Raw genomic sequence first — 26,702 nt, 5'->3', positions numbered from 1 at the left:
TGTTAGGTTGCGATTTTAAGGGTTTTTAAGCGTTTTTGACACTTTTGCGGATAAGGTAGCTCAAACATGGTTTATTTTGCACGAAACATGGCACACAACACTATTTGGTATAAATTTTTGTGCTCAAGTGGTTAGAGTTGAAAATCATAGTCATATACGAGAAATTACGTGTTAAGTTGCGAATTTATGGGTTTTGAAGCATTTTTGCCACTTTTGCGCATAAAGTAGCACAAACTTGGTTTGTTTTGCACGAAACTTGGCACACAAAACTTTTTAGTATATATTATTGTGTTGACGTGGTTAGAATTTAAAATCATAGTCATATGCTAGAAATTACGTGTTAGGTTGCGATTTTAAGGGTTTTTAAGCGTTTTTGGCACTTTTGCGCATAAAGTAGGTCGAACTTGGTTTGTTTTGCACGAAATATGGCACAGAACACTATTTGGTATATATTATTGTGTTGAAGTGGTTAGAATTGAAAATTATAGTCATATCCTAGATATTACGTGTTAAGTTGCGATTTTATGCGTTTTCATGCTTTTTTGGCACTTTTCGTGCATAAAGTAGCGCATTAACATGGTTTGTTTTGCACGCAACTTGGCACACAACACTATTTGGTATATTTTATTGTGTTGAAGTGGTTAGAATTTAAAATCCTAGTCATATGCTAGAAATTACGTGTTAAGTTGCGATTTTAAAGGTTTTTAAGCATTTTTGGCATTTTTGCGTATAAAGTAGCTCAAACACGATTTGTTTTGCACGAAACTTGGCACACAACACTATTTGGTATATATTATTGTGTTGAAGTTGTTAGAATTGAAAATCATAGTCATATGCAAGAAATTACGTGTTATGTTGCGCTTTTATGTATTTTTAAGCATTTTGGGCTCTTTTGCGCATGAAGTAGCTCAAACTTTGTTTGTTTTGTACGAAACTTGGCACATAACACTATTTGGTGTATATTATCTTTTTGAAGTGGTTAGAATTCAAAATCATAGTCATATGCTAAAATTACATGTTAAATTGCGATTTTATGGGTTTTTAAGCGTTTTTGGCACTTTTGCGCATAAAGTAGCTCAAACTTGGTTTGTTTTGCACGAAACTTGGCACACAACACCTATTGGTATAAATTTTTTTTGTTGAAGTGGTTAGAATTGAAAATCATAGTCATATGCTAGAAATTACGTGTTAAATTGCGATTTTATGGGTTTTTAAGCGTTTTTGGCACTTTTGCGCATAAAGTAGCTCAAACTTGGTTTGTTTTGCACGAAACTTGGCACACAAAAATTTTTAGTATATATTGTTGTGTTGACGTGGTTAGAATTGAAAATCATAGTCATATGCTAGAAATTACGTGTTAGGTTGCGATTTTAAGGGTTTTTTAAGCGTTTTTGGCACTTTTGCGCATAAAGTAGCTCGAACTTGGTTTGTTTTGCACGAAATATGGCATAGAACACTATTTGGTATATATTATTGTGTTGAAGTGGTTAGAATTGAAAATTATAGTCATATCCTAGATATTACGTGTTAAGTTGCGATTTTATGCGTTTTCATGCTTTTTTGGCACTTTTCGTGCATAAAGTAGTGCATTAACTTGGTTTGTTTTGCACGCAACTTGGCACACAACACTATTTGGTATATTTTATTGTGTTGAAGTGGTTAGAATTTAAAATCCTAGTCATGTGCTAGAAATTACGTGTTAAGTTGCGATTTTAAGGGTTTTTAAGCATTTTTGGCACTTTTGCGTATAAAGTAGCTCAAACACGATTTGTTTTGCACGAAACTTGGCACACAACACTATTTTGTATATATTATTGTGTTGAAGTTGTTAGAATTGAAAATCATAGTCATATGCAAGAAATTACGTGTTAAGTTGCGCTTTTATGTATTTTTAAGCATTTTGGGCTCTTTTGCGCATGAAGTAGCTCAAACTTTGTTTGTTTTGCACAAAACTTGGCACATAACACTATTTGGTGTATATTATCTTTTTGAAGTGGTTAGAATTCAAAATCATAGTCTTATGCTAAAAATTACGTGTTATGTTGCGATTTTATGGGTTTTTAAGCGTTTTTTGCACTTTTGCGCATAAAGTAGCTCAAACTTGGTTTGTTTTGCACGAAACAAGGCACACAACACCTTTTGGTATAAATTTTTTTTGTTGAAGTGGTTAGAATTGAAAATCATAGTCATATGCTAGAAATTACGTGTTAAATTGCGATTTTATGGGTTTTTAAGCGTTTTTGGCACTTTTGCGCATAAAGTAGCTCAAACTTGGTTTGTTTTGCACGAAACTTGGCACACAAAAATTTTTAGTATATATTGTTGTGTTGACGTGGTTAGAATTGAAAATCATAGTCATATGCTAGAAATTACGTGTTAGGTTGCGATTTTAAGGGTTTTTAAGCGTTTTTGGCACTTTTGCGCATAAAGTAGCTCGAACTTGGTTTGTTTTGCACGAAATATGGCACAGAACACTATTTGGTATATATTATTGTATTGAAGTGGTTAGAATTGAAAATTATAGTCATATCCTAGATATTACGTGTTAAGTTGCGATTTTATGCGTTTTCATGCTTTTTTGGCACTTTTCGTGCATAAAGTAGCGCATTAACTTGGTTTGTTTTGCACGCAACTTGGCACACAACACTATTTGGTATATTTTATTGTGTTGAAGTGGTTAGAATTTAAAATACTAGTCATATGCTAGAAATTACGTGTTAAGTTGCGATTTTAAGGGTTTTTAAGCATTTTTGGCACTTTTGCGTATAAAGTAGCTCAAACACGGTTTGTTTTGCACGAAACTTGGCACACAACACTATTTGATATATATTATTGTGTTGAAGTTGTTAGAATTGAAAATCATAGTCATATGCAAGAAATTACGTGTTATGTTGCGCTTTTATGTATTTTTAAGCATTTTGGGCTCTTTTGCGCATGAAGTAGCTCAAACTTTGTTTGTTTTGTACAAAACTTGGCACATAACACTATTTGGTGTATAGTATCTTTTTGAAGTGGTTAGAATTCAAAATCATAGTCATATGCTAAAAATTACGTGTTATGTTGCGATTTTATGGGTTTTTAAGCGTTTTTTTGCACTTTTGCGCATAAAGTAGCTCAAACTTGGTTTGTTTTGCACGAAACAAGGCACACAACACCTATTGGTATAAATTTTTTTTGTTGAAGTGGTTAGAATTGAAAATCATAGTCATATGCTAGAAATTACGTGTTAAATTGCGATTTTATGGGTTTTTAAGCGTTTTTGGCACTTTTGCGCATAAAGTAGCTCAAACTTGGTTTGTTTTGCACGAAACAAGGCACACAACACCTATTGGTATAAATTTTTTTTGTTGAAGTGGTTAGAATTGAAAATCATAGTCATATGCTAGAAATTACGTGTTAAATTGCGATTTTATGGGTTTTTAAGCGTTTTTGGCACTTTTGCGCATAAAGTAGCTCAAACTTGGTTTGTTTTGCACGAAACTTGGCACACAAAACTTTTTAGTATATATTATTGTGTTGACGTGGTTAGAATTGAAAATCATAGTCATATGCTAGAAATTACGTGTTAGGTTGCGATTTTAAGGGTTTTTAAGCGTTTTTGGCACTTTTGTGCATAAAGTAGCTCGAACTTGGTTTGTTTTGCACGAAATATGGCATAGAACACTATTTGGTATATATTATTGTGTTGAAGTGGTTAGAATTGAAAATTATAGTCATATCCTAGATATTACGTGTTAAGTTGCGATTTTATGCGTTTTCATGCTTTTTTGGCACTTTTCGTGCATAAAGTAGTGCATTAACTTGGTTTGTTTTGCACGCAACTTGGCACACAACACTATTTGGTATATTTTATTGTGTTGAAGTGGTTAGAATTTAAAATACTAGTCATGTGCTAGAAATTACGTGTTTAAGTTGCGATTTTAAGGGTTTTTAAGCATTTTTGGCACTTTTGCGTATAAAGTAGCTCAAACACGATTTGTTTTGCACGAAACTTGGCACACAACACTATTTTGTATATATTATTGTGTTGAAGTTGTTAGAATTGAAAATCATAGTCATATGCAAGAAATTACGTGTTAAGTTGCGCTTTTATGTATTTTTAAGCATTTTGGGCTCTTTTGCGCATGAAGTAGCTCAAACTTTGTTTGTTTTGCACAAAACTTGGCACATAACACTATTTGGTGTATATTATCTTTTTGAAGTGGTTAGAATTCAAAATCATAGTCTTATGCTAAAAATTACGTGTTATGTTGCGATTTTATGGGTTTTTAAGCGTTTTTTGCACTTTTGCGCATAAAGTAGCTCAAACTTGGTTTGTTTTGCACGAAACAAGGCACACAACACCTTTTGGTATAAATTTTTTTTGTTGAAGTGGTTAGAATTGAAAATCATAGTCATATGCTAGAAATTACGTGTTAAATTGCGATTTTATGGGTTTTTAAGCGTTTTTGGCACTTTTGCGCATAAAGTAGCTCAAACTTGGTTTGTTTTGCACGAAACTTGGCACACAAAACTTTTTAGTATATATTATTGTGTTGACGTGGTTAGAATTGAAAATCATAGTCATATGCTAGAAATTACGTGTTAGGTTGCGATTTTAAGGGTTTTTTAAGCGTTTTTGACACTTTTGCGGATAAGGTAGCTCAAACATGGTTTATTTTGCACGAAACATGGCACACAACACTATTTGGTATAAATTTTTGTGCTCAAGTGGTTAGAGTTGAAAATCATAGTCATATACGAGAAATTACGTGTTAAGTTGCGAATTTATGGGTTTTGAAGCATTTTTGCCACTTTTGCGCATAAAGTAGCACAAACTTGGTTTGTTTTGCACGAAACTTGGCACACAAAACTTTTTAGTATATATTATTGTGTTGACGTGGTTAGAATTTAAAATCATAGTCATATGCTAGAAATTACGTGTTAGGTTGCGATTTTAAGGGTTTTTAAGCGTTTTTGGCACTTTTGCGCATAAAGTAGGTCGAACTTGGTTTGTTTTGCACGAAATATGGCACAGAACACTATTTGGTATATATTATTGTGTTGAAGTGGTTAGAATTGAAAATTATAGTCATATCCTAGATATTACGTGTTAAGTTGCGATTTTATGCGTTTTCATGCTTTTTTGGCACTTTTCGTGCATAAAGTAGCGCATTAACATGGTTTGTTTTGCACGCAACTTGGCACACAACACTATTTGGTATATTTTATTGTGTTGAAGTGGTTAGAATTTAAAATCCTAGTCATATGCTAGAAATTACGTGTTAAGTTGCGATTTTAAGGGTTTTTAAGCATTTTTGGCACTTTTGCGTATAAAGTAGCTCAAACACGATTTGTTTTGCACGAAACTTGGCACACAACACTATTTGGTATATATTATTGTGTTGAAGTTGTTAGAATTGAAAATCATAGTCATATGCAAGAAATTACGTGTTATGTTGCGCTTTTATGTATTTTTAAGCATTTTGGGCTCTTTTGCGCATGAAGTAGCTCAAACTTTGTTTGTTTTGTACAAAACTTGGCACATAACACTATTTGGTGTATATTATCTTTTTGAAGTGGTTTAGAATTCAAAATCATAGTCATATGCTAAAATTACATGTTAAATTGCGATTTTATGGGTTTTTAAGCGTTTTTGGCACTTTTGCGCATAAAGTAGCTCAAACTTGGTTTGTTTTGCACGAAACTTGGCACACAACACCTATTGGTATAAATTTTTTTTGTTGAAGTGGTTAGAATTGAAAATCATAGTCATATGCTAGAAATTACGTGTTAAATTGCGATTTTATGGGTTTTTAAGCGTTTTTGGCACTTTTGCGCATAAAGTAGCTCAAACTTGGTTTGTTTTTGCACGAAACTTGGCACACAAAACTTTTTAGTATATATTATTGTGTTGACGTGGTTAGAATTTAAAATCATAGTCATATGCTAGAAATTACGTGTTAGGTTGCGATTTTAAGGGTTTTTAAGCGTTTTTGGCACTTTTGCGCATAAAGTAGGTCGAACTTGGTTTGTTTTGCACGAAATATGGCATAGAACACTATTTGGTATATATTATTGTGTTGAAGTGGTTAGAATTGAAAATTATAGTCATATCCTAGATATTACGTGTTAAGTTGCGATTTTATGCGTTTTCATGCTTTTTTGGCACTTTTCGTGCATAAAGTAGTGCATTAACTTGGTTTGTTTTGCACGCAACTTGGCACACAACACTATTTGGTATATTTTATTGTGTTGAAGTGGTTAGAATTTAAAATCCTAGTCATGTGCTAGAAATTACGTGTTAAGTTGCGATTTTAAGGGTTTTTAAGCATTTTTGGCACTTTTGCGTATAAAGTAGCTCAAACACGATTTGTTTTGCACGAAACTTGGCACACAACACTATTTTGTATATATTATTGTGTTGAAGTTGTTAGAATTGAAAATCATAGTCATATGCAAGAAATTACGTGTTAAGTTGCGCTTTTATGTATTTTTAAGCATTTTGGGCTCTTTTGCGCATGAAGTAGCTCAAACTTTGTTTGTTTTGCACAAAACTATGGCACATAACACTATTTGGTGTATATTATCTTTTTGAAGTGGTTAGAATTCAAAATCATAGTCATATGCTAAAAATTACGTGTTATGTTGCGATTTTATGGGTTTTTAATCGTTTTTTGCACTTTTGCGCATAAAGTAGCTCAAACTTGGTTTGTTTTGCACGAAACAAGGCACACAACACCTTTTGGTATAAATTTTTTTTTGTTGAAGTGGTTAGAATTGAAAATCATAGTCATATGCTAGAAATTACGTGTTAAATTGCGATTTTATGGGTTTTTAAGCGTTTTTGGCACTTTTGCGCATAAAGTAGCTCAAACTTGGTTTGTTTTGCACGAAACTTGGCACACAAAACTTTTTAGTATATATTATTGTGTTGACGTGGTTAGAATTGAAAATCATAGTCATATGCTAGAAATTACGTGTTAGGTTGCGATTTTAAGGGTTTTTAAGCGTTTTTGGCACTTTTGCGCATAAAGTAGCTCGAACTTGGTTTGTTTTGCACGAAATATGGCATAGAACACTATTTGGTATATATTATTGTATTGAAGTGGTTAGAATTGAAAATTATAGTCATATCCTAGATATTACGTGTTAAGTTGCGATTTTATGCGTTTTCATGCTTTTTTGGCACTTTTCGTGCATAAAGTAGTGCATTAACTTGGTTTGTTTTGCACGCAACTTGGCACACAACACTATTTGGTATATTTATTGTGTTGAAGTGGTTAGATTTAAAATCCTAGTCATGTGCTAGAAATTACGTGTTAAGTTGCGATTTTAAGGGTTTTTAAGCATTTTTGGCACTTTTGCGTATAAAGTAGCTCAAACACGATTTGTTTTGCACGAAACTTGGCACACAACACTATTTTGTATATATTATTGTGTTGAAGTTGTTAGAATTGAAAATCATAGTCATATGCAAGAAATTACGTGTTAAGTTGCGCTTTTATGTATTTTTAAGCATTTTGGGCTCTTTTGCGCATGAAGTAGCTCAAACTTTGTTTGTTTTGCACAAAACTTGGCACATAACACTATTTGGTGTATATTATCTTTTTCAAGTGGTTAGAATTCAAAATCATAGTCTTATGCTAAAAATTACGTGTTATGTTGCGATTTTATGGGTTTTTAAGCGTTTTTTGCACTTTTGCGCATAAAGTAGCTCAAACTTGGTTTGTTTTGCACGAAACAAGGCACACAACACCTTTTGGTATAAATTTTTTTTGTTGAAGTGGTTAGAATTGAAAATCATAGTCATATGCTAGAAATTACGTGTTAAATTGCGATTTTATGGGTTTTTAAGCGTTTTTTGGCACTTTTGCGCATAAAGTAGCTCAAACTTGGTTTGTTTTGCACGAAACAAGGCACACAACACCTATTGGTATAAATTTTTTTTGTTGAAGTGGTTAGAATTGAAAATCATAGTCATATGCTAGAAATTACGTGTTAAATTGCGATTTTATGGGTTTTTAAGCGTTTTTGGCACTTTTGCGCATAAAGTAGCTCAAACTTGGTTTGTTTTGCACGAAACTTGGCACACAAAACTTTTTAGTATATATTATTGTGTTGACGTGGTTAGAATTGAAAATCATAGTCATATGCTAGAAATTACGTGTTAGGTTGCGATTTTAAGGGTTTTTAAGCGTTTTTGGCACTTTTGTGCATAAAGTAGCTCGAACTTGGTTTGTTTTGCACGAAATATGGCATAGAACACTATTTGGTATATATTATTGTGTTGAAGTGGTTAGAATTGAAAATTATAGTCATATCCTAGATATTACGTGGTTAAGTTGCGATTTTATGCGTTTTCATGCTTTTTTTGGCACTTTTCGTGCATAAAGTAGTGCATTAACTTGGTTTGTTTTGCACGCAACTTGGCACACAACACTATTTGGTATATTTTATTGTGTTGAAGTGGTTAGAATTTAAAATCCTAGTCATGTGCTAGAAATTACGTGTTAAGTTGCGATTTTAAGGGTTTTTAAGCATTTTTGGCACTTTTGCGTATAAAGTAGCTCAAACACGATTTGTTTTGCACGAAACTTGGCACACAACACTATTTGGTATATATTATTGTGTTGAAGTTGTTAGAATTGAAAATCATAGTCATCTGCAAGAAATTACGTGTTATGTTGCGCTTTTATGTATTTTTAAGCATTTTGGGCTCTTTTGCGCATGAAGTAGCTCAAACTTTGTTTGTTTTGTACGAAACTTGGCACATAACACTATTTGGGTGTATATTATCTTTTTGAAGTGGTTAGAATTCAAAATCATAGTCATATGCTAAAATTACATGTTAAATTGCGATTTTATGGGTTTTTAAGCGTTTTTGGCACTTTTGCGCATAAAGTAGCTCAAACTTGTTTGTTTTGCACGAAACTTGGCACACAACACCTATTGGTATAAATTTTTTTTGTTGAAGTGGTTAGAATTGAAAATCATAGTCATATGCTAGAAATTACGTGTTAAATTGCGATTTTATGGGTTTTTAAGCGTTTTTGGCACTTTTGCGCATAAAGTAGCTCAAACTTGGTTTGTTTTGCACGAAACTTGGCACACAAAAATTTTTAGTATATATTGTTGTGTTGACGTGGTTAGAATTGAAAATCATAGTCATATGCTAGAAATTACGTGTTAGGTTGCGATTTTAAGGGTTTTTAAGCGTTTTTGGCACTTTTGCGCATAAAGTAGCTCGAACTTGGTTTGTTTTGCACGAAATATGGCATAGAACACTATTTGGTATATATTATTGTGTTGAAGTGGTTAGAATTGAAAATTATAGTCATATCCTAGATATTACGTGTTAAGTTGCGATTTTATGCGTTTTCATGCTTTTTTTGGCACTTTTCGTGCATAAAGTAGTGCATTAACTTGGTTTGTTTTGCACGCAACTTGGCACACAACACTATTTGGTATATTTTATTGTGTTGAAGTGGTTAGAATTTAAAATCCTAGTCATGTGCTAGAAATTACGTGTTAAGTTGCGATTTTAAGGGTTTTTAAGCATTTTTGGCACTTTTGCGTATAAAGTAGCTCAAACACGATTTGTTTTGCACGAAACTTGGCACACAACACTATTTTGTATATATTATTGTGTTGAAGTTGTTAGAATTGAAAATCATAGTCATATGCAAGAAATTACGTGTTAAGTTGCGCTTTTATGTATTTTTAAGCATTTTGGGCTCTTTTGCGCATGAAGTAGCTCAAACTTTGTTTGTTTTGCACAAAACTTGGCACATAACACTATTTGGTGTATATTATCTTTTTGAAGTGGTTAGAATTCAAAATCATAGTCTTATGCTAAAAATTACGTGTTATGTTGCGATTTTATGGGTTTTTAAGCGTTTTTTGCACTTTTGCGCATAAAGTAGCTCAAACTTGGTTTGTTTTGCACGAAACAAGGCACACAACACCTTTTGGTATAAATTTTTTTTGTTGAAGTGGTTAGAATTGAAAATCATAGTCATATGCTAGAAATTACGTGTTAAATTGCGATTTTATGGGTTTTTAAGCGTTTTTGGCACTTTTGCGCATAAAGTAGCTCAAACTTGGTTTGTTTTGCACGAAACTTGGCACACAAAACTTTTTAGTATATATTATTGTGTTGACGTGGTTAGAATTGAAAATCATAGTCATATGCTAGAAATTACGTGTTAGGTTGCGATTTTAAGGGTTTTTAAGCGTTTTTGACACTTTTGCGGATAAGGTAGCTCAAACATGGTTTATTTTGCACGAAACATGGCACACAACACTATTTGGTATAAATTTTTGTGCTCAAGTGGTTAGAGTTGAAAATCATAGTCATATACGAGAAATTACGTGTTAAGTTGCGAATTTATGGGTTTTGAAGCATTTTTGCCACTTTTGCGCATAAAGTAGCACAAACTTGGTTTGTTTTGCACGAAACTTGGCACACAAAACTTTTTAGTATATATTATTGTGTTGACGTGGTTAGAATTTAAAATCATAGTCATATGCTAGAAATTACGTGTTAGGTTGCGATTTTAAGGGTTTTTAAGCGTTTTTGGCACTTTTGCGCATAAAGTAGGTCGAACTTGGTTTGTTTTGCACGAAATATGGCACAGAACACTATTTGGTATATATTATTGTGTTGAAGTGGTTAGAATTGAAAATTATAGTCATATCCTAGATATTACGTGTTAAGTTGCGATTTTATGCGTTTTCATGCTTTTTTGGCACTTTTCGTGCATAAAGTAGCGCATTAACAAGGTTTGTTTTGCACGCAACTTGGCACACAACACTATTTGGTATATTTTATTGTGTTGAAGTGGTTAGAATTTAAAATCCTAGTCATATGCTGAAATTACGTGTTAAGTTGCGATTTTAAGGGTTTTTAAGCATTTTTGGCACTTTTGCGTATAAAGTAGCTCCAAACACGATTTGTTTTGCACGAAACTTGGCACACAACACTATTTGGTATATATTATTGTGTTGAAGTTGTTAGAATTGAAAATCATAGTCATATGCAAGAAATTACGTGTTATGTTGCGCTTTTATGTATTTTTAAGCATTTTGGGCTCTTTTGCGCATGAAGTAGCTCAAACTTTGTTGTTTTGTACAAAACTTGGCACATAACACTATTTGGTGTATATTATCTTTTTGAAGTGGTTAGAATTCAAAATCATAGTCATATGCTAAAATTACATGTTAAATTGCGATTTTATGGGTTTTTAAGCGTTTTTGGCACTTTTGCGCATAAAGTAGCTCAAACTTGGTTTGTTTTGCACGAAACTTGGCACACAACACCTATTGGTATAAATTTTTTTTGTTGAAGTGGTTAGAATTGAAAATCATAGTCATATGCTAGAAATTACGTGTTAAATTGCGATTTTTATGGGTTTTTAAGCGTTTTTGGCACTTTTGCGCATAAAGTAGCTCAAACTTGGTTTGTTTTGCACGAAACTTGGCACACAAAACTTTTTAGTATATATTATTGTGTTGACGTGGTTAGAATTTAAAATCATAGTCATATGCTAGGAAATTACGTGTTAGGTTGCGATTTTAAGGGTTTTTAAGCGTTTTTGGCACTTTTGCGCATAAAGTAGGTCGAACTTGGTTTGTTTTGCACGAAATATGGCATAGAACACTATTTGGTATATATTATTGTGTTGAAGTGGTTAGAATTGAAAATTATAGTCATATCCTAGATATTACGTGTTAAGTTGCGATTTTATGCGTTTTCATGCTTTTTTTGGCACTTTTCGTGCATAAAGTAGTGCATTAACTTGGTTTGTTTTGCACGCAACTTGGCACACAACACTATTTGGTATATTTTATTGTGTTGAAGTGGTTAGAATTTAAAATCCTAGTCATGTGCTAGAAATTACGTGTTAAGTTGCGATTTTAAGGGTTTTTAAGCATTTTTGGCACTTTTGCGTATAAAGTAGCTCAAACACGATTTGTTTTGCACGAAACTTGGCACACAACACTATTTTGTATATATTATTGTGTTGAAGTTGTTAGAATTGAAAATCATAGTCATATGCAAGAAATTACGTGTTAAGTTGCGCTTTTATGTATTTTTAAGCATTTTTGGGCTCTTTTGCGCATGAAGTAGCTCAAACTTTGTTTGTTTTGTACAAAACTTGGCACATAACACTATTTGGTGTATATTATCTTTTTGAAGTGGTTAGAATTCAAAATCATAGTCATATGCTAAAAATTACGTGTTATGTTGCGATTTTATGGGTTTTTAATCGTTTTTTGCACTTTTGCGCATAAAGTAGCTCAAACTTGGTTTGTTTTGCACGAAACAAGGCACACAACACCTTTTGGTATAAATTTTTTTTGTTGAAGTGGTTAGAATTGAAAATCATAGTCATATGCTAGAAATTACGTGTTAAATTGCGATTTTATGGGTTTTTAAGCGTTTTTGGCACTTTTGCGCATAAAGTAGCTCAAACTTGGTTTGTTTTGCACGAAACTTGGCACACAAAACTTTTTAGTATATATTATTGTGTTGACGTGGTTAGAATTGAAAATCATAGTCATATGCTAGAAATTACGTGTTAGGTTGCGATTTTAAGGGTTTTTAAGCGTTTTTGGCACTTTTGCGCATAAAGTAGCTCGAACTTGGTTTGTTTTGCACGAAATATGGCATAGAACACTATTTGGTATATATTATTGTATTGAAGTGGTTAGAATTGAAAATTATAGTCATATCCTAGATGTTACGTGTTAAGTTGCGATTTTATGCGTTTTCATGCTTTTTTGGCACTTTTCGTGCATAAAGTAGTGCATTAACTTGGTTTGTTTTGCACGCAACTTGGCACACAACACTATTTGGTATATTTTATTGTGTTGAAGTGGTTAGAATTTAAAATCCTAGTCATGTGCTAGAAATTACGTGTTAAGTTGCGATTTTAAGGGTTTTTAAGCATTTTTTGGCACTTTTGCGTATAAAGTAGCTCAAACACGATTTGTTTTGCACGAAACTTGGCACACAACACTATTTTGTATATATTATTGTGTTGAAGTTGTTAGAATTGAAAATCATAGTCATATGCAAGAAATTACGTGTTAAGTTGCGCTTTTATGTATTTTTAAGCATTTTGGGCTCTTTTGCGCATGAAGTAGCTCAAACTTTGTTTGTTTTGCACAAAACTTGGCACATAACACTATTTGGTGTATATTATCTTTTTCAAGTGGTTAGAATTCAAAATCATAGTCTTATGCTAAAAATTACGTGTTATGTTGCGATTTTATGGGTTTTTAAGCGTTTTTTGCACTTTTGCGCATAAAGTAGCTCAAACTTGGTTTGTTTTGCACGAAACAAGGCACACAACACCTTTTGGTATAAATTTTTTTTGTTGAAGTGGTTAGAATTGAAAATCATAGTCATATGCTAGAAATTACGTGTTAAATTGCGATTTTATGGGTTTTTAAGCGTTTTTGGCACTTTTGCGCATAAAGTAGCTCAAACTTGGTTTGTTTTGCACGAAACTTGGCACACAAAACTTTTTAGTATATATTATTGTGTTGACGTGGTTAGAATTGAAAATCATAGTCTTATGCTAGAAATTACGTGTTAGGTTGCGATTTTAAGGGTTTTTAAGCGTTTTTGACACTTTTGCGGATAAGGTAGCTCAAACATGGTTTATTTTGCACGAAACATGGCACACAACACTATTTGGTATAAATTTTTGTGCTCAAGTGGTTAGAGTTGAAAATCATAGTCATATACGAGAAATTACGTGTTAAGTTGCGAATTTATGGGTTTTGAAGCATTTTTGCCACTTTTGCGCATAAAGTAGCACAAACTTGGTTTGTTTTGCACGAAACTTGGCACACAAAACTTTTTAGTATATATTATTGTGTTGACGTGGTTAGAATTGAAAATCATAGTCATATGCTAGAAATTACGTGCTAGGTTGCGATTTTAAGGGGTTTTTAAGCGTTTTGGCACTTTTGCGCATAAAGTAGCTCGAACTTGGTTTGTTTTGCACGAAATATGGCACAGAACACTATTTGGTATATATTATTGTGTTGAAGTGGTTAGAATTGAAAATTATAGTCATATCCTAGATATTACGTGTTAAGTTGCGATTTTATGCGTTTTCATGCTTTTTTGGCACTTTTCGTGCATAAAGTAGCGCATTAACATGGTTTGTTTTGCACGCAACTTGGCACACAACACTATTTGGTATATTTTATTGTGTTGAAGTGGTTAGAATTTAAAATCCTAGTCATATGCTAGAAATTACGTGTTAAGTTGCGATTTTAAGGGTTTTTAAGCATTTTTGGCACTTTTGCGTATAAAGTAGCTAAAACACGGTTTGTTTTGCACGAAACATGGCACACAACACTATTTGGTATATATTATTGTGTTGAAGTTGTTAGAATTGAAAATCATAGTCATATGCAAGAAATTACGTGTTATGTTGCGCTTTTATGTATTTTTAAGCATTTTGGGCTCTTTTGCACATGAAGTAGCTCAAACTTTGTTTGTTTTGCACAAAACTTGGCACATAACACTATTTGGTGTATATTATCTTTTTCAAGTGGTTAGAATTCAAAATCATAGTCTTATGCTAAAAATTACGTGTTATGTTGCGATTTTATGGGTTTTTAAGCGTTTTTTTGCACTTTTGCGCATAAAGTAGCTCAAACTTGGTTTGTTTTGCACGAAACAAGGCACACAACACCTTTTGGTATAAATTTTTTTTGTTGAAGTGGTTAGAATTGAAAATCATAGTCATATGCTAGAAATTACGTGTTAAATTGCGATTTTATGGGTTTTTAAGCGTTTTTGGCACTTTTGCGCATAAAGTAGCTCAAACTTGGTTTGTTTTGCACGAAACTTGGCACACAAAACTTTTTAGTATATATTATTGTGTTGACGTGGTTAGAATTGAAAATCATAGTCTTATGCTAGAAATTACGTGTTAGGTTGCGATTTTAAGGGTTTTTAAGCGTTTTTGACACTTTTGCGGATAAGGTAGCTCAAACATGGTTTATTTTGCACGAAACATGGCACACAACACTATTTGGTATAAATTTTTGTGCTCAAGTGGTTAGAGTTGAAAATCATAGTCATATACGAGAAATTACGTGTTAAGTTGCGAATTTATGGGTTTTGAAGCATTTTTGCCACTTTTGCGCATAAAGTAGCACAAACTTGGTTTGTTTTGCACGAAACTTGGCACACAAAACTTTTTAGTATATATTATTGTGTTGACGTGGTTAGAATTGAAAATCATAGTCATATGCTAGAAATTACGTGCTAGGTTGCGATTTTAAGGGTTTTTAAGCGTTTTTGGCACTTTTGCGCATAAAGTAGCTCGAACTTGGTTTGTTTTGCACGAAATATGGCACAGAACACTATTTGGTATATATTATTGTGTTGAAGTGGTTAGAATTGAAAATTATAGTCATATCCTAGATATTACGTGTTAAGTTGCGATTTTATGCGTTTTCATGCTTTTTTGGCACTTTTCGTGCATAAAGTAGCGCATTAACATGGTTTGTTTTGCACGCAACTTGGCACACAACACTATTTGGTATATTTTATTGTGTTGAAGTGGTTAGAATTTAAAATCCTAGTCATATGCTAGAAATTACGTGTTAAGTTGCGATTTTAAGGGTTTTTAAGCATTTTTGGCACTTTTGCGTATAAAGTAGCTAAAACACGGTTTGTTTTGCACGAAACATGGCACACAACACTATTTGGTATATATTATTGTGTTGAAGTTGTTAGAATTGAAAATCATAGTCATATGCAAGAAATTACGTGTTATGTTGCGCTTTTATGTATTTTTAAGCATTTTGGGCTCTTTTGCACATGAAGTAGCTCAAACTTTGTTTGTTTTGCACAAAACTTGGCACATAACACTATTTGGTGTATATTATCTTTTTCAAGTGGTTAGAATTCAAAATCATAGTCTTATGCTAAAAATTACGTGTTATGTTGCGATTTTATGGGTTTTTAAGCGTTTTTTGCACTTTTGCGCATAAAGTAGCTCAAACTTGGTTTGTTTTGCACGAAACAAGGCACACAACACCTTTTGGTATAAATTTTTTTTGTTGAAGTGGTTAGAATTGAAAATCATAGTCATATGCTAGAAATTACGTGTTAAATTGCGATTTTATGGGTTTTTTAAGCGTTTTTGGCACTTTTGCGCATAAAGTAGCTCAAACTTGGTTTGTTTTGCACGAAACTTGGCACACAAAACTTTTTAGTATATATTATTGTGTTGACGTGGTTAGAATTGAAAATCATAGTCTTATGCTAGAAATTACGTGTTAGGTTGCGATTTTAAGGGTTTTTAAGCGTTTTTGACACTTTTGCGGATAAGGTAGCTCAAACATGGTTTATTTTGCACGAAACATGGCACACAACACTATTTGGTATAAATTTTTGTGCTCAAGTGGTTAGAGTTGAAAATCATAGTCATATACGAGAAATTACGTGTTAAGTTGCGAATTTATGGGTTTTGAAGCATTTTTGCCACTTTTGCGCATAAAGTAGCACAAACTTGGTTTGTTTTGCACGAAACTTGGCACACAAAACTTTTTAGTATATATTATTGTGTTGACGTGGTTAGAATTGAAAATCATAGTCATATGCTAGAAATTACGTGCTAGGTTGCGATTTTAAGGGTTTTTAAGCGTTTTTGGCACTTTTGCGCATAAAGTAGCTCGAACTTGGTTTGTTTTGCACGAAATATGGCACAGAACACTATTTGGTATATATTATTGTGTTGAAGTGGTTAGAATTGAAAATTATAGTCATATCCTAGATATTACGTGTTAAGTTGCGATTTTATGCGTTTTCATGCTTTTTTGGCACTTTTCGTGCATAAAGTAGCGCATTAACATGGTTTGTTTTGCACGCAACTTGGCACACAACACTATTTGGTATATTTTATTGTGTTGAAGTGGTTAGAATTTAAAATCCTAGTCATATGCTAGAAATTACGTGTTAAGTTGCGATTTTAAGGGTTTTTAAGCATTTTTGGCACTTTTGCGTATAAAGTAGCTAAAACACGGTTTGTTTTGCACGAAACATGGCACACAACACTATTTGGTATATATTATTGTGTTGAAGTTGTTAGAATTGAAAATCATAGTCATATGCAAGAAATTACGTGTTATGTTGCGCTTTTATGTATTTTTAAGCATTTTGGGCTCTTTTGCACATGAAGTAGCTCAAACTTTGTTTATTTTGTACAAAACTTGGCACATAACACTATTTGGTGTATATTATCTTTTTGAAGTGGTTAGAATTCAAAATCATAGTCATATGCTAAAAATTACATGTTAAATTGCGATTTTATGGGTTTTTAAGCGTTTTTGGCACTTTTGCGCATAAAGTAGCTCAAACTTGGTTTGTTTTGCACGAAACTTGGCACACAACACCTATTGGTATAAATTTTTTTTGTTGAAGTGGTTAGAATTGAAAATCATAGTCATATGCTAGAAATTACGTGTTAAATTGCGATTTTATGGGTTTTTAAGCGTTTTTGGCACTTTTGCGCATAAAGTAGCTCAAACTTGGTTTGTTTTGCACGAAACTTGGCACACAAAACTTTTTAGTATATATTATTGTGTTGACGTGGTTAGAATTGAAAATCATAGTCTTATGCTAGAAATTACGTGTTAGGTTGCGATTTTAAGGGTTTTTAAGCGTTTTTGACACTTTTGCGGATAAGGTAGCTCAAACATGGTTTATTTTGCACGAAACATGGCACAGAACACTATTTGGTATAAATTTTTGTGCTCAAGTGGTTAGAGTTGAAAATCATAGTCATATACGAGAAATTACGTGTTAAGTTGCGAATTTATGGGTTTTGAAGCATTTTTGCCACTTTTGCGCATAAAGTAGCACAAACTTGGTTTGTTTTGCACGAAACTTGGCACACAAAACTTTTTAGTATATATTATTGTGTTGACGTGGTTAGAATTGAAAATCATAGTCATATGCTAGAAATTACGTGTTAGGTTGCGATTTTAAGGGTTTTTAAGCGTTTTTGGCACTTTTGCGCATAAAGTAGCTCGAACTTGGTTTGTTTTGCACGAAATATGGCACAGAACACTATTTGGTATATATTATTGTGTTGAAGTGGTTAGAATTGAAAATTATAGTCATATCCTAGATATTACGTGTCTAAGTTGCGATTTTATGCGTTTTCATGCTTTTTTGGCACTTTTCGTGCATAAAGTAGCGCATTAACATGGTTTGTTTTGCACGCAACTTGGCACTCAACACTATTTGGTATATTTTATTGTGTTGAAGTGGTTAGAATTTAAAATCCTAGTCATATGCTAGAAATTACGTGTTAAGTTGCGATTTTAAGGGTTTTTAAGCATTTTTGGCACTTTTGCGTATAAAGTAGCTAAAACACGGTTTGTTTTGCACGAAACTTGGCACACAACACTATTTGGTATATATTATTGTGTTGAAGTTGTTAGAATTGAAAATCATAGTCATATGCAAGAAATTACGTGTTATGTTGCGCTTTTATGTATTTTTAAGCATTTTGGGCTCTTTTGCGCATGAAGTAGCTCAAACTTTGTTTGTTTTGTACAAAACTTGGCACATAACACTATTTGGTGTATATTATCTTTTTGAAGTGGTTAGAATTCAAAATCATAGTCATATGCTAAAATTAATCATGTTAAATTGGCGATTTTATGGGTTTTTAAGCGTTTTTGGCACTTTTGCGCATAAAGTAGCTCAAACTTGGTTTGTTTTGCACGAAACTTGGCACACAACACCTATTGGTATAAATTTTTTTTGTTGAAGTGATTAGAATTGAAAATCATAGTCATATGCTAGAAATTACGTGTTAAATTGCGATTTTATGGGTTTTTAAGCGTTTTTGGCACTTTTGCGCATAAAGTAGCTCAAACTTGGTTTGTTTTGCACGAAACTTGGCACACAAAACTTTTTAGTATATATTATTGTGTTGACGTGGTTAGAATTGAAAATCATAGTCATATGCTAGAAATTACGTGTTAGGTTGCGATTTTAAGGGTTTTTAAAGCGTTTTTGGCACTTTTGCGCATAAAGTAGATCGAACTTGGTTTGTCTTGCACGAAATATGGCACAGAAACACTATTTGGTATATATTATTGTGTTGAAGTGGTTAGAATTGAAAATTATAGTCATATCCTAGATATTACGTGTTAAGTTGCGATTTTATGCGTTTTCATGCTTTTTTGGCACTTTTCGTGCATAAAGTAGTGCATTAACTTGGTTTGTTTTGCACGCAACTTGGCACACAACACTATTTGGTATATTTTATTGTGTTGAAGTGGTTAGAATTTAAAATCCTAGTCATGTGCTAGAAATTACGTGTTAAGTTGCGATTTTAAGGGTTTTTAAGCATTTTTGGCACTTTTGCGTATAAAGTAGCTCAAACACGATTTGTTTTGCACGAAACTTGGCACACAACACTATTTTGTATATATTATTGTGTTGAAGTTGTTAGAATTGAAAATTATAGTCATATCCTAGATATTACGTGTTAAGTTGCGATTTTATGCGTTTTCATGCTTTTTTGGCACTTTTCGTGCATAAAGTAGCGCATTAACATGGTTTGTTTTGCACGCAACTTGGCACACAACACTATTTGGTATATTTTATTGTGTTGAAGTGGTTAGAATTTTAAAATCCTAGTCATATGCTAGAAATTACGTGTTAAGTTGCGATTTTAAGGGTTTTTTAAGCATTTTTGGCACTTTTGCGTATAAAGTAGCTAAAACACACGGTTTTGTTTTGCACGAAACATGGCACACAACACTATTTGGTATATATTATTGTGTTGAAGTGTTAGAATTGAAAATCATAGTCATATGCAAGAAATTACGTGTTATGTTGCGCTTTTATGTATTTTTAAGCATTTTGGGCTCTTTTGCGCATGAAGTAGCTCAAACTTTGTTTGTTTTGTACAAAACTTGGCACATAACACTATTTGGTGTATATTATCTTTTTGAAGTGGTTAGAATTCAAAATCATAGTCATATGCTAAAAATTACATGTTAAATTGCGATTTTATGGGTTTTTTAAAGCGTTTTTGGCACTTTTGCGCATAAAGTAGCTCAAACTTGGTTTGTTTTGCACGAAACTTGGCACATCAACACCTATTGGTATAAATTTTTTTTTGTTGAAGTGGTTAGAATTGAAAATCATAGTCATATGCTAGAAATTACGTGTTAAATTGCGATTTTATGGGTTTTTAAGCGTTTTTTGGCACTTTTGCGCATAAAGTAGCTCAAACTTGGTTTGTTTTGCACGAAACTTGGCACCACAAAACTTTTTAGTATATATTATTGTGTTGACGTGGTTAGAATTGAAAATCATAGTCTTATGCTAGAAATTACGTGTTAGGTTGCGATTTTAAGGGTTTTTAAGCGTTTTTGACACTTTTGCGGATAAGGTAGCTCAAACATGGTTTATTTTTGCACGAAACATTGGCACACAACACTATTTGGTATAAATTTTTGTGCTCAAGTGGTTAGAGTTGAAAATCATAGTCATATACGAGAAATTACGTGTTAAGTTGCGAATTTATGGGTTTTGAAGCATTTTTGTCCACTTTTGCGCATAAAGTAGCACAAACTTGGTTTGTTTTGCACGAAACTTGGCACACAAAACTTTTTAGTATATATTATTGTGTTGACGTGGTTAGAATTGAAAATCATAGTCATATGCTAGAAATTACGTGTTAGGTTGCGATTTTAAGGGTTTTTAAGCGTTTTTGGCACTTTTGCGCATAAAGTAGCTCGAACTTGGTTTGTTTTGCACGAAATATGGCACAGAACACTATTTGGTATATATTATTGTGTTGAAGTGGTTAGAATTGAAAATTATAGTCATATCCTAGATATTACGTGTTAAGTTGCGATGTTTTATGCGTTTTTCATGCTTTTTTTGGCACTTTTCGTGCATAAAGTAGCGCATTACACATGGTTTGTTTTGCCACGCAACTTGGCACACAACACTATTTGGTATATTTTATTGTGTTGAAGTGGTTAGAATTTAAAATCCTAGTCATATGCTAGAAATTACGTGTTAAGTTGCGATTTTAAGGGTTTTTTAAGCATTTTTTGGCGCTAAAACACGGTTTGTTTTGCACGAAACTTGGCACACAACACTATTTGGTATATATTATTGTGTTGAAGTTGTTAGAATTGAAAATCATAGTCATATGCAAGAAATTACGTGTTATGTTGCGCTTTTATGTATTTTTAAGCATTTTGGGCTCTTTTGCGCATGAAGTAGCTCAAACTTTGTTTGTTTTGTACAAAACTTGGCACATAACACTATTTGGTGTATATTATCTTTTTGAAGTGGTTAGAATTCAAAATCATAGTCATATGCTAAAATTACATGTTAAATTGCGATTTTATGGGTTTTTAAGCGTTTTTGGCACTTTTTGCGCATAAAGTAGCTCAAACTTGGTTTGTTTTGCACGAAACTTGGCACACAACACCTATTGGTATAAATTTTTTTTGTTGAAGTGATTAGAATTGAAAATCATAGTCATATGCTAGAAATTACGTGTTAAATTGCGATTTTATGGGTTTTTAAGCGTTTTTGGCACTTTTGCGCATAAAGTAGCTCAAACTTGGTTTGTTTTGCACGAAACTTGGCACACAAAACTTTTTAGTATATATTATTGTGTTGGACGTGGTTAGAATTGAAAATCATAGTCATATGCTAGAAATTACGTGTTAGGTTGCGATTTTAAGGGTTTTTAAGCGTTTTTGGCACTTTTGCGCATAAAGTAGCTCGAACTTGGTTTGTCTTGCACGAAATATGGCACAGAACACTATTTGGTATATATTATTGTGTTGAAGTGGTTAGAATTGAAAATTATAGTCATATCCTAGATATTACGTGTTAAGTTGCGATTTTATGCGTTTTCATGCTTTTTTGGCACTTTTCGTGCATAAAGTAGTGCATTAACTTGGTTTGTTTTGCACGCAACTTGGCACACAACACTATTTGGTATACTTTATTGTGTTGAAGTGGTTAGAATTTAAAATCCTAGTCATGTGCTAGAAATTACGTGTTAAGTTGCGATTTTAAGGGTTTTTAAGCATTTTTGGCACTTTTGCGTATAAAGTAGCTCAAACACGATTTGTTTTGCACGAAACTTGGCACACAACACTATTTTGTATATATTATTGTGTTGAAGTTGTTAGAATTGAAAATTATAGTCATATCCTAGATATTACGTGTTAAGTTGCGATTTTATGCGTTTTCATGCTTTTTTGGCACTTTTCGTGCATAAAGTAGCGCATTAACTTGGTTTGTTTTGCACGCAACTTGGCACACAACACTATTTGGTATATTTTATTGTGTTGAAGTGGTTAGAATTTAAAATCCTAGTCATATGCTAGAAATTACTTGTTAAGTTGCGATTTTAAGGGTTTTTAAGCATTTTTGGCACTTTTGCGTATAAAGTAGCTCAAACACGGTTTGTTTTGCACGAAACTTGGCACACAACACTATTTGGTATATATTATTGTGTTGAAGTTGTTAGAATTGAAAATCATAGTCATATGCAAGAAATTACGTGTTAAGTTGCGCTTTTATGTATTTTTAAGCATTTTGGGCTCTTTTGCGCATGAAGTAGCTCAAACTTTGTTTGTTTTGCACAAAACTTGGCACATAACACTATTTGGTGTATATTATCTTTTTGAAGTGGTTAGAATTCAAAATCATAGTCATATGCTAAAAATTACGTGTTATGTTGCGATTTTATGGGTTTTTAAGCGTTTTTTTGCACTTTTGCGCATAAAGTAGCTCAAACTTGGTTTGTTTTGCTCGAAACAAGGCACACAACACCTTTTGGTATAAATTTTTTTTGTTGAAGTGGTTAGAATTGAAAATCATAGTCATATGCTAGAAATTACGTGTTAAATTGCGATTTTATGGATTTTTAAGCGTTTTTGGCACTTTTGCGCATAAAGTAGCTCAAACTTGGTTTGTTTTGCACGAAACTTGGCACACAAAACTTTTTAGTATATATTATTGTGTTGACGTGGTTAGAATTGAAAATCATAGTCTTATGCTAGAAATTACGTGTTAGGTTGCGATTTTAAGGGTTTTTAAGCGTTTTTGACACTTTTGCGGATAAGGTAGCTCAAACATGGTTTATTTTGCCCGAAACATGGCACACAACACTATTTGGTATAAATTATTGTGTTGAAGTGGTTAGAATTGAAAATTATAGTCATATCCTAGATATTACGTGTTAAGTTGCGATTTTATGCGTTTTCATGCTTTTTTGGCACTTTTCGTGCATAAAGTAGTGCATTAACTTGGTTTGTTTTGCACGCAACTTGGCACACAACACTATTTGGTATATTTTATTGTGTTGAAGTGGTTAGAATTTAAAATCCTAGTCATGTGCTAGAAATTACGTGTTAAGTTGCGATTTTAAGGGTTTTTAAGCATTTTTGGCACTTTTGCGTATAAAGTAGCTCAAACACGATTTGTTTTGCACGAAACTTGGCACACAACACTATTTTGTATATATTATTGTGTTGAAGTTGTTAGAATTGAAAATCATAGTCATATGCAAGAAATTACGTGTTAAGTTGCGCTTTTATGTATTTTTAAGCATTTTGGGCTCTTTTGCGCATGAAGTAGCTCAAACTTTGTTTGTTTTGCACAAAACTTGGCACATAACACTATTTGGTGTATATTATCTTTTTGAAGTGGTTAGAATTCAAAATCATAGTCTTATGCTAAAAATTACGTGTTATGTTGCGATTTTATGGGTTTTTAAGCGTTTTTTGCACTTTTGCGCATAAAGTAGCTCAAACTTGGTTTGTTTTGCACGAAACAAGGCACACAACACCTTTTGGTATAAATTTTTTTTGTTGAAGTGGTTAGAATTGAAAATCATAGTCATATGCTAGAAATTACGTGTTAAATTGCGATTTTGTGGGTTTTTAAGCGTTTTTGGCACTTTTGCGCATAACGTAGCTCAAACTTGGTTTGTTTTGCACGAAACTTGGCACACAAAACTTTTTAGTATATATTATTGTGTTGACGTGGTTAGAATTGAAAATCATAGTCTTATGCTAGAAATTACGTGTTAGGTTGCGATTTTAAGGGTTTTTAAGCGTTTTTGACACTTTTGCGGATAAGGTAGCTCAAACATGGTTTATTTTGCACGAAACATGGCACACAACACTATTTGGTATAAATTTTTGTGCTCAAGTGGTTAGAGTTGAAAATCATAGTCATATACGAGAAATTACGTGTTAAGTTGCGAATTTATGGGTTTTGAAGCATTTTTTCCACTTTTGCGCATAAAGTAGCTCAAACTTGGTTTGTTTTGCACGAAACTTGGCACACAAAACTTTTTAGTATATATTATTGTGTTGACGTGGTTAGAATTGAAAATCATAGTCATATGCTAGAAATTACGTGTTAGGTTGCGATTTTAAGGGTTTTTAAGCGTTTTTGGCACTTTTGCGCATAAAGTAGCTCGAACTTGGTTTGTTTTGCATGAAATATGGCACAGAACACTATTTGGTATATATTATTGTGTTGAAGTGGTTAGAATTGAAAATTATAGTCATATCCTAGATATTACGTGTTAAGTTGCGATTTTATGCGTTTTCATGCTTTTTTGGCACTTTTCGTGCATCAAGTAGCGCATTAACTTGGTTTGTTTTGCACGCAACTTGGCACACAACACTATTTGGTATATTTTATTGTGTTGAAGTGGTTAGAATTTAAAATCCTAGTCATATGCTAGAAATTACGTGTTAAGTTGCGATTTTAAGGGTTTTTAAGCATTTTTGGCACTTTTGCGTATAAAGTAGCTCAAACACGGTTTGTTTTGCACGAAACTTGGCACACAACACTATTTGGTATATATTATTGTGTTGAAGTTGTTAGAATTGAAAATCATAGTCATATGCAAGAAATTACGTGTTAAGTTGCGCTTTTATGTATTTTTAAGCATTTTGGGCTCTTTTGCGCATGAAGTAGCTCAAACTTTGTTTGTTTTGCACAAAACTTGGCACATAACACTATTTGGTGTATATTATCTTTTTGAAGTGGTTAGAATTCAAAATCATAGTCATATGCTAAAAATTACGTGTTATGTTGCGATTTTATGGGTTTTTAAGCGTTTTTTGCACTTTTGCGCATAAAGTAGCTCAAACTTGGTTTGTTTTGCACGAAACAAGGCACACAACACCTTTTTGTATAAATTTTTTTTGTTGAAGTGGTTAGAATTGAAAATCATAGTCATATGCTAGAAATTACGTGTTAAATTGCGATTTGATGGATTTTTAAGCGTTTTTGGCACTTTTGCGCATAAAGTAGCTCAAACTTGGTTTGTTTTGCACGAAACTTGGCACACAAAACTTTTTAGTATATATTATTGTGTTGACGTGGTTAGAATTGAAAATCATAGTCTTATGCTAGAAATTACGTGTTAGGTTGCGATTTTAAGGGTTTTTAAGCGTTTTTGACACTTTTGCGGATAAGGTAGCTCAAACATGGTTTATTTTGCACGAAACATGGCACACAACACTATTTGGTATAAATTTTTGTGCTCAAGTGGTTAGAGTTGAAAATCATAGTCATATACGAGAAATTACGTGTTAAGTTGCGAATTTATGGGTTTTGAAGCATTTTGGCACTTTTGCGCATAAAGTAGCTCAAACTTGGTTTGTTTTGCACGAAACATGGCACACAAAACTTTTTAGTATGTATTATTGTGTTGACGTGGTTAGAATTGAAAATCATAGTCATATGCTAGAAATTACGTGTTAGGTTGCGATTTTAAGGGTTTTTAAGCGTTTTTGGCACTTTTGCGCATAAAGTAGCTCGAACTTGGTTTGTTTTGCACGAAATATGGCACAGAACACTATTTGGTATATATTATTGTGTTGAAGTGGTTAGAATTGAAAATTATAGTCATATGCTAGATATTACGTGTTAAGTTGCGATTTTATGCGTTTTCATGCTTTTTTGGCACTTTTCGTGCATAAAGTAGCGCATTAACTTGGTTTGTTTTGCACGCAACTTGGCACACAACACTATTTGGTATATTTTATTGTGTTGAAGTGGTTAGAATTTAAAATCCTAGTCATATGCTAGAAATTACGTGTTAAGTTGCGATTTTAAGGGTTTTTAAGCATTGTTGGCACTTTTGCGTATAAAGTAGCTCAAACACGGTTTGTTTTGCACGAAACTTGGCACACAACACTATTTGGTATATATTATTGTGTTGAAGTTGTTAGAATTGAAAATCATAGTCATATGCAAGAAATTACGTGTTAAGTTGCGCTTTTATGTATTTTTAAGCATTTTGGGCTCTTTTGCGCATGAAGTAGCTCAAACTTTGTTTGTTTTGCACAAAACTTGGCACATAACACTATTTGGTGTATATTATCTTTTTGAAGTGGTTAGAATTCAAAATTATAGTCATATGCTAAAAATTACGTGTTATGTTGCGATTTTATGGGTTTTTAAGCGTTTTTTGCACTTTTGCGCATAAAGTAGCTCAAACCTTGTTTGTTTTGCACGAAACAAGGCACACAACACCTTTTGGTATAAATTTTTTTTGTTGAAGTGGTTAGAAGTGAAAATCATAGTCATATGCTAGAAATTACGTGTTAAATTGCGATTTTATGGGTTTTTAAGCGTTTTTGGCACTTTTGCGCAT

This window comes from Amaranthus tricolor, chromosome 7, assembly GCF_026212465.1.
Source record: "Amaranthus tricolor cultivar Red isolate AtriRed21 chromosome 7, ASM2621246v1, whole genome shotgun sequence".
NCBI lineage: Eukaryota > Viridiplantae > Streptophyta > Magnoliopsida > Caryophyllales > Amaranthaceae > Amaranthus > Amaranthus tricolor.
This window is presented reverse-complemented; position numbering follows the sequence as displayed.